General features: G+C 55.0%; 3 non-coding genes across 3 annotated transcripts in view; all 3 read right to left on the bottom strand.

Annotated features, from left to right (window-relative positions):
• The window catches only part of LOC126327405 (large subunit ribosomal RNA), a 4,222-nt gene extending 2,751 nt beyond the window's left edge, over positions 1-1,471 (bottom strand). The window contains exon 1 of the ribosomal RNA XR_007561227.1: positions 1-1,471. This exon is cut by the window's left edge and continues 2,751 nt beyond it. This is a non-coding gene — a ribosomal RNA (large subunit ribosomal RNA).
• A 188-nt stretch (positions 1,472-1,659) lies between these two features.
• On the bottom strand, positions 1,660-1,814 carry LOC126327458 (5.8S ribosomal RNA). Its single transcript, XR_007561274.1, has one exon. It is a non-coding gene; the product is annotated as a 5.8S ribosomal RNA (ribosomal RNA).
• Positions 1,815-2,179: 365 nt separating this feature from the next.
• Positions 2,180-4,072, bottom strand: LOC126327453 (small subunit ribosomal RNA). The gene has a single exon (XR_007561269.1). It is a non-coding gene; the product is annotated as a small subunit ribosomal RNA (ribosomal RNA).
• Between the last annotated feature and the right edge of the window lie 3,428 nt (positions 4,073-7,500).

The following is a 7,500-nucleotide window of genomic DNA, read 5'->3' as shown; positions in this document are numbered from 1 at the left end:
TTACCAAAAGTGGCCCACTTGGCACTCCGATCCGAGTCGTTTGCTCGCGGCTTCAGCATATCAAGCAAGCCGGAGATCTCACCCATTTAAAGTTTGAGAATAGGTTGAGGTCGTTTCGGCCCCAAGGCCTCTAATCATTCGCTTTACCGGATGAGACTCGTACGAGCACCAGCTATCCTGAGGGAAACTTCGGAGGGAACCAGCTACTAGATGGTTCGATTAGTCTTTCGCCCCTATACCCAGCTCCGACGATCGATTTGCACGTCAGAATCGCTACGGACCTCCATCAGGGTTTCCCCTGACTTCGTCCTGGCCAGGCATAGTTCACCATCTTTCGGGTCCCAACGTGTACGCTCTAGGTGCGCCTCACCTCGCAATGAGGACGAGACGCCCCGGGAGTGCGGAGGCCGCCGCCCCGTGAAGGGCGGGGAAGCCCCATCCTCCCTCGGCCCGCGCAAGGCGAGACCTTCACTTTCATTACGCCTTTAGGTTTCGTACAGCCCAATGACTCGCGCACATGTTAGACTCCTTGGTCCGTGTTTCAAGACGGGTCGTGAAATTGTCCAAAGCTGAAGCGCCGCTGACGGGAGCGATTATTCCGCCCGAGAGCATCCCGAGCCAACAGCGGCGCGGGTCCGGGGCCGGGCCAGGTAGGTCCGTCATCCGGGAAGAACCGCGCGCGCTTGCCGGGAGCCCGAGCGCCCAAAGGGGCGAATCGACTCCTCCAGATATACCGCCGAGCAGCCAGCCAGGACACCGGGGCTCTGCCCAACAGACGCGAACCGAGGCCCGCGGAAGGACAGGCTGCGCACCCGGGCCGTAGGCCGGCACCCAGCGGGTCGCGACGTCCTACTAGGGGAGAAGTGCGGCCCACCGCACACCGGAACGGCCCCACCCCGCGGCGAGTGGAAAGGCAACCGGACACGACCCCGCCGCGGATTGCTCCGCGCGGGCGGCCGGCCCCATCTGCCGAGGGCGGGGGCCAGTGGCCGGATGGGCGTGAATCTCACCCGTTCGACCTTTCGGACTTCTCACGTTTACCCCAGAACGGTTTCACGTACTTTTGAACTCTCTCTTCAAAGTTCTTTTCAACTTTCCCTCACGGTACTTGTTCGCTATCGGTCTCGTGGTCATATTTAGTCTCAGATGGAGTTTACCACCCACTTGGAGCTGCACTCTCAAGCAACCCGACTCGAAGGAGAGGTCCCGCCGACGCTCGCACCGGCCGCTACGGGCCTGGCACCCTCTACGGGCCGTGGCCTCATTCAAGTTGGACTTGGGCTCGGCGCGAGGCGTCGGGGTAGTGGACCCTCCCAAACACCACATGCCACGACAGGCGGCAGCCTGCGGGGTTCGGTGCTGGACTCTTCCCTGTTCGCTCGCCGCTACTGGGGGAATCCTTGTTAGTTTCTTTTCCTCCGCTTAGTAATATGCTTAAATTCAGCGGGTAGTCTCGCCTGCTCTGAGGTCGTTGTACGAGGTGTCGCACGCCACACCGCCAGCCGGCTGTGCACGCTACCGAGAAAGTACCGGTATGCGAACCGCCAGGCGACGGGCGCGCATCGCACGTTTAAGGAGACGCGGCCGGCCACACAGGCGACCACGACACTCCCACGTCTCCGAAGCGGGACAAACGCCGCGCGCTTCAGTATACGTAGCCGACCCTCAGCCAGACGTGGCCCGGGAACGGAATCCATGGACCGCAATGTGCGTTCGAAACGTCGATGTTCATGTGTCCTGCAGTTCACATGTCGACGCGCAATTTGCTGCGTTCTTCATCGACCCACGAGCCGAGTGATCCACCGTCCTGGGTGATCTTTTCCTTTTCAGTCTCCCACTGTCTCTTTCAAGACAGTAGCATTTGCGGGACTGAGGCGTCTGACGGCCCCTGTTCCACTATTTTTTTTGTGTCCAACGGCCTCACAGCCGATGGGCGTCGTACGGCTCCACACCGGAGCGGACAGGCACTCGGGCGAACGTCATTCAAAACCGGCGCCAGGCGCCAGGTACCGCAGGCCAGCCGCTCCAGAGCTTCAGCGCTCGTACCACACAACAACAACAACACTTCCGCTAGTTTTGAGAGGCACGCGTGGTTCCGCACGCGGCGCACGGCCACTGCCGTACAGGTAGCGTGTTGCGCGACACGACACGCACATCGAAAGACATGCAGTCTAGTCGGTAATGATCCTTCCGCAGGTTCACCTACGGAAACCTTGTTACGACTTTTACTTCCTCTAAATGATCAAGTTTGGTCATCTTTCCGGTAGCATCGGCAACGACAGAGTCGATGCCGCGTACCAGTCCGAAGACCTCACTAAATCATTCAATCGGTAGTAGCGACGGGCGGTGTGTACAAAGGGCAGGGACGTAATCAACGCGAGCTTATGACTCGCGCTGACTGGGAATTCCTCGTTCATGGGGAACAATTGCAAGCCCCAATCCCTAGCACGAAGGAGGTTCAGCGGGTTACCCCGACCTTTCGGCCTAGGAAGACACGCTGATTCCTTCAGTGTAGCGCGCGTGCGGCCCAGAACATCTAAGGGCATCACAGACCTGTTATTGCTCAATCTCGTGCGGCTAGAAGCCGCCTGTCCCTCTAAGAAGAAAAGTAATCGCTGACAGCACGAAGGATGTCACGCGACTAGTTAGCAGGCTAGAGTCTCGTTCGTTATCGGAATTAACCAGACAAATCGCTCCACCAACTAAGAACGGCCATGCACCACCACCCACCGAATCAAGAAAGAGCTATCAATCTGTCAATCCTTCCGGTGTCCGGGCCTGGTGAGGTTTCCCGTGTTGAGTCAAATTAAGCCGCAGGCTCCACTCCTGGTGGTGCCCTTCCGTCAATTCCTTTAAGTTTCAGCTTTGCAACCATACTTCCCCCGGAACCCAAAAGCTTTGGTTTCCCGGAGGCTGCCCGCCGAGTCATCGGAGGAACTGCGGCGGATCGCTGGCTGGCATCGTTTATGGTTAGAACTAGGGCGGTATCTGATCGCCTTCGAACCTCTAACTTTCGTTCTTGATTAATGAAAACATACTTGGCAAATGCTTTCGCTTCTGTTCGTCTTGCGACGATCCAAGAATTTCACCTCTAACGTCGCAATACGAATGCCCCCGCCTGTCCCTATTAATCATTACCTCGGGTTCCGAAAACCAACAAAATAGAACCGAGGTCCTATTCCATTATTCCATGCACACAGTATTCAGGCGGGCTTGCCTGCTTTAAGCACTCTAATTTGTTCAAAGTAAACGTGCCGGCCCACCGAGACACTCAACAAAGAGCACCCTGGTAGGATTTAAACGGGGTCCGCCTCGGGACGCGAAAGCACCCCTTCGGCTCGCCCCACCGGCAGGACGTCCCACGATACATGCCAGTTAAACACCGACGGGCGGTGAACCAACAGCGTGGGACACAAATCCAACTACGAGCTTTTTAACCGCAACAACTTTAATATACGCTATTGGAGCTGGAATTACCGCGGCTGCTGGCACCAGACTTGCCCTCCAATAGATACTCGTTAAAGGATTTAAAGTGTACTCATTCCGATTACGGGGCCTCGGATGAGTCCCGTATCGTTATTTTTCGTCACTACCTCCCCGTGCCGGGAGTGGGTAATTTGCGCGCCTGCTGCCTTCCTTGGATGTGGTAGCCGTTTCTCAGGCTCCCTCTCCGGAATCGAACCCTGATTCCCCGTTACCCGTTACAACCATGGTAGGCGCAGAACCTACCATCGACAGTTGATAAGGCAGACATTTGAAAGATGCGTCGCCGGTACGAGGACCGTGCGATCAGCCCAAAGTTATTCAGAGTCACCAAGGCAAACGGACCAGACAAGCCAATCCGATTGGTTTTGATCTAATAAAAGCGTCCCTTCCATCTCTGGTCGGGACTCTGTTTGCATGTATTAGCTCTAGAATTACCACAGTTATCCAAGTAACGTGGGTACGATCTAAGGAACCATAACTGATTTAATGAGCCATTCGCGGTTTCACCTTAATGCGGCTTGTACTGAGACATGCATGGCTTAATCTTTGAGACAAGCATATGACTACTGGCAGGATCAACCAGGGAGCTGCGTCAACTAGAGCTGAGCAGCCGGCCGCCCGGGAGTGTGTCCCGGGGGCCCGCGCGAACACGCAAGCGTCCGCTCAATTATTCTGCAAACAGGAGGAGGCCGAGCTCCCCTGCACGATACACCTCGAAACCCTCTCAGGTCCCGGCGGCGCGCAGCGCCGTCCTAGGTACTTGGTCGGTTTCGAGAGAGGCGCAATCGCCCGGAGTTAGGCGAGTAGACGGTTTTAGTGCGAACACCCTTGCTCCCAACTGAGCTTGCCGCTGCCGACAGAGGCCCGGGAGCGTGCTGTCGTGGCATTGCCGGCGGGAGACAACACGCGCCACCTATGGTGACCGGCAGCTCCAACGCCAGCGCCACACAAGGGCAAAGCCCCACTTGGGTGCAGAAGCGAACTCTCCCAGCACAGCGCACGCGCCAACACGTCCGCACAACTGCGATACAAACCACCTGCGAGAACCGCTGGGGCGACCGAGCAGCAGACGGCGTCGCGGCGCCGAGTGCCAGGCGGCGGCGCATCCTCAACGCACACAGTCCTCAATCAGACCAGCACACTGCAGATGTCCACCGCGCTTCGCACCGGGCTCGGCTGAACCAACTTTGGCCGCCAGGCGCCGCGTGCAGGGTGCGCCGCAGCGTAGCTGCGCCGCCTGCCGGGCCCGTCGGCTGGCGCTCCTGCCACTCGGCGCCCCCCACCAGCCGGCTGTTGCGCGTGCGCCCACGCAGCGCGCGGCCAACACGCCGGGCGGCCCCCCTTCACCGGCCGGGAACAGTCCCACCAAGCCACCGCCGCGTATCGCTTCATACCCACATGGGCCTAGTCACGTGTGTGGATGTGGCGGGTACCGCTGAAACAACCGGTTAATAGCTGTACCGATCGTCGCCATCACAGATTCACCTCCAGCGTGAACAACCGCTCAACAACGGATTTCCAGTTCATTTGCGTATCTTGGGCAGTAAACGTAGATGTCCACCTACATTTGCGAATTCAACAATTCTTGCATGCCAGGATGTCATGTGTCACGACACGCTACATCAGACCACATACACACTGCGACATGTGCAGAAGAGAACACGTGGAAGGTGGCCCGCGCAAGTATGCGATGTCCCTTCCGCGATCCACTGTCAACCGGCATCTGCGGCATGTCCCAGATATGGAACGCGGTCCACCAGGGTAGCACTTTGTGTGAGGCAATACGACAAAGTCGGAATACACGCGTCACTACATCAGACGGCTCACGCTGACCTGACCTGACCTGACCTGACCTGACTCACCGCACCACCACCCCCAGCGACCCAGGGTGACATACAATGCGTTCGTACGTTCCTCCCACACGCCTCTACGGCGTACCACAGTGCAACCTAGCTGTTATTGGGAGACGAGACAAGTAGCATCGAGCACAACATATGGAAATTGAGATTCGACACCGTTGGGCACAGCCAGCGTACAGTCACACGTATCACACTACTTCACTCTGTACGTAACTACCGATGATCGGTACAGCGTGTGGGTTACGCGTACGACATCAGCGGACAATGGACACAGACCATACCACGACGTACACTGAGGGCGTCGACATCTGAATGCAACTGAACAGCTGCGAGGCTCATTTAACACTCACACGCCAGACCGACCAGCTTGAGAGGACAGAGACACAAAGAGGGGGACAGAGGGGGGGGGGGCCGATATAGTCCTATTGCAGTACAATTGACAGTGGATAGCGGGAATATGTGGAAAGTAAGCAACACTCGCAAGACATCTACATGAGGATAACAACGACACCAGAGATTCCGAGCAGTGAACTATGTTAGGCAAAGGGACAACGTGGGTTAGGTTAAGGGACAACGTGGGTTAGGTTAAGGGACAACGTGGGTTAGGTTAAGGGACAACGTGGGTTAGGTTAAGGGACAACGTGGGTTAGGTTAAGGGACAACGTGGGTTAGGTTAAGGGACAACGTGGGTTAGGTTAAGGGACAACGTGGGTTAGGTTAAGGGACAACGTGGGTTAGGTTAAGGGACAACGTGGGTTAGGTTAAGGGACAACGTGGGTTAGGTTAAGGGACAACGTGGGTTAGGTTAAGGGACAACGTGGGTTAGGTTAAGGGACAACTTGAGTTAGGTTAAGGGACAACTTGAGTTAGGTTAAGGGACAACTTGAGTTAGGTTAAGGGACAACTTGAGTTAGGTTAAGGGACAACTTGAGTTAGGTTAAGGGACAACTTGAGTTAGGTTAAGGGACAACTTGAGTTAGGTTAAGGGACAACTTGAGTTAGGTTAAGGGACAACTTGAGTTAGGTTAAGGGACAACTTGAGTTAGGTTAAGGGACAACTTGAGTTAGGTTAAGGGACAACTTGAGTTAGGTTAAGGGACAACTTGAGTTAGGTTAAGGGACAACTTGAGTTAGGTTAAGGGACAACTTGAGTTAGGTTAAGGGACAACTTGAGTTAGGTTAAGGGACAACTTGAGTTAGGTTAAGGGACAACTTGAGTTAGGTTAAGGGACAACTTGAGTTAGGTTAAGGGACAAATTGAGTTAGGTTAAGCGATAATCTGGTACAGCCACAGTTAGGTTAAGCGATGATCTGGTACAGCCACAGTTAGGTTAAGCGATGATCTGGTACAGCCACAGTTAGGTTAAGCGATAATCTGGTACAGCCACAGTTAGGTTAAGCGATAATCTGGTACAGCCACAGTTAGGTTAAGCGATAATCTGGTACAGCCACAGTTAGGTTAAGCGATAATCTGGTACAGCCACAGTTAGGTTAAGCGATAATCTGGTACAGCCACAGTTAGGTTAAGCGATAATCTGGTACAGCCACAGTTAGGTTAAGCAATAAAGTTGGTTAAATTTGGTATTGTGGGAAAGGGGGAAGAGAGAGAGAGGGGGGGGGGTGGATAGTGGTGGCAGTACGCGGATGCCTGAGTCACCGTCAGATACGTCACGTCGGTTCGATGCTTGTAGCAAGAGGCTGGCGGGTCTGTGTCTCTCACTTCTGCAATTTTTCATGTGGTATAACACGAGGGCGGGGGGTGATATTTGGTGCCCCTCTGTGTAGGATGTGTGTTGGTTTATCTGAGCAATGGTAGTTGTCGGAGGAGTGGGGTATTGTGCTTTTATAGGTGGACCTACTGCTCTGGTTATCATAGTGTCGACGGTGCAATGTCGCAGAGAGGATGCACTCGACATTGTCGCATTCCAGATGTTTACGTATTGTGTGTCTCCGTTGCAGGCCGAGAGTGGTGCATGTTCGAGTGTCTGGCTGACGTGCGATTCACGTTGTGTGCCCAGTCTTACAGCACGTATAGGGACATTCGCATAAATCATCTATATGTGGCCTTGCATCATTTACTAAGCAGTGCCGTGAGACGACCGAACTATTAGGAAAGTACTGATGTACCGCATAATGTTTACCTTCCACCACACGG

The sequence above is a fragment of the Schistocerca gregaria genome, unplaced genomic scaffold, assembly GCF_023897955.1.
Source record: "Schistocerca gregaria isolate iqSchGreg1 unplaced genomic scaffold, iqSchGreg1.2 ptg001048l, whole genome shotgun sequence".
Lineage (NCBI taxonomy): Eukaryota > Metazoa > Arthropoda > Insecta > Orthoptera > Acrididae > Schistocerca > Schistocerca gregaria.
This window is presented reverse-complemented; position numbering and strand designations above follow the sequence as displayed.